The following is a 1,872-nucleotide window of genomic DNA, read 5'->3' as shown; positions in this document are numbered from 1 at the left end:
GTGTGACTATCAGTGGCTGGGATTTCATTCATTGTCGTCAACAGAGCAAACACTGGCTGGCCTGGGCTTTCCCCAGGGCCACGCTCAGTGTGATACATTTTCATCTCACGCACACCCTTATGCAATACTCGTTACTACTCTGGTTTTTTGGATGAAGAACTAAAGCCCAAAGAGGTTGCATAAGCCACTCAAGGTCACACAACAGGATTTGAACTTGAGCAAATCTTCTTTTGGGGGTGTTTCCTCAGCCCAGACACAAAACTCCTAATTAGGACTGTTTGCTCTGCCAATGTATTCTTCCTGATTGCTCACCTATAAGATCGCAAGTTAGTTGTCCGACACAGAGCTAAACCCTGGTTTTGGCAAAGAAACATTAAAATTGGCTTTCTCCAAAAATGAACAGTTTCAAATGGGTGTGTTTCTCTGATGACCCAAAACTCCATATGTCCTTTGCCATGTCACCTCACTTCTCTAAGCCATTGTTTCTTCAGCTGTACAATATGGGGAAATGGTGTATTTTCTTGTTTTGGAGCTATTCATATTTTTGTTTTTTGATGTCTTTAGAAACCAGATATAACCTGCAATTACTGAGTATTTATTGAATGCAGCAGTCTTTCTTGCTCTTCTCCCAATCCAGCTTTGTCACTAAACAAATGGTGATGGTTATTATAATCAGAAAAGTCTTAAAGCAAATTTGTTTCATTTCTTAAGCATTTTACAAATATTAATGGATTTAATCCTCAAAATGACAGTGAAGTAGGTACGCTTCTTATTCCCACTTTACAGGTGAAGAATGGAGGCACAGAGTGATTAAGTAACCTGCCCAAGGTCACATGGCTACCTAGTAGTAGAGCCAGGGTAGCTCTTCATCACCACCCTACACAGCCTTGAGGGCTTTTCTGTCTCCTTATCTTTCAAACTTCTCTTGACATTGTGCCACGGTCAGATTTAGGGACAGGCTAGGGAAGGCTGTCCCAGAAACTCAACCCAGAGAGGCACGACAGCATCCCTGGAATGTGAGGAGATGGAGAACATTATACTGTGTTAGGATGAGTCAGGCGGTCCCTGGTTGGGTCTAACAGTTTGTGCTCGACTACTAACCTAAAGGCTGGCAGTTCAAATCCACTCAGTGGCCCCACAGAACAAAGCCCTGATGATCTGTTTCCCCTCTCTCCTCCCACCCCCATAAAAACCTATGGGGGCAGTTCTACTCTGTAACACATGTGGAGAATTTTTCCCTGGGGCCTGAACAGTGTTGGCCAAGGAAGTGGATGTTTAGGGCTATGGGTCACTCTGTCAGGTACTAGATCCCAAGTGACAAAGGTGACTATGTATTATTTAATAAATTGTGTGTAGGTTTGTATGTGTGTGTGTGAATGTGTGATATGTGGAGCCTCTAAAGCTCAGGACTTGGGGCAGGGGTTCAGATATAATGGCGGTGTGGTCCCCACAAGACAGTCAGTCTCTCCTTAAAGCAGTGTCTTTAATCTGTCCCCATCATCTCACACCTCGACCACTGCAACAGCCTCCAACGGGTCTCCCAAGTCTACTCTCCTACCCCCGCCCTCCCCATACCCTCCATTACAGTCAGAGTGACCTTTCTAAAGGGCAAATCTGATTATGTCACGCCCCAGCTGCCTTACTTCTTTCCACTTCTTCCCGGTGCCCCAGAAGCCCAGCCCTAAGTGCTCAGCCTGCTTCCTTGCCCTGCAGACCTCGGCTCCTGCCCAGCTCTCCTCCATCCACCCTAGATGCTCGGGCCCATCTCATGCTGCAGCCACACGGACCTGCTTCCAGGGCCTTGGTGCCACCTGTCCTCTTCCTCTCCTGATGAGCTCCAGTCATTCCTTCACAGCTCATATTACAGCAACG

The sequence above is a fragment of the Elephas maximus genome, chromosome 9 (assembly GCF_024166365.1).
Source record: "Elephas maximus indicus isolate mEleMax1 chromosome 9, mEleMax1 primary haplotype, whole genome shotgun sequence".
NCBI classification, from domain to species: domain Eukaryota; kingdom Metazoa; phylum Chordata; class Mammalia; order Proboscidea; family Elephantidae; genus Elephas; species Elephas maximus.
This window is presented reverse-complemented; position numbering follows the sequence as displayed.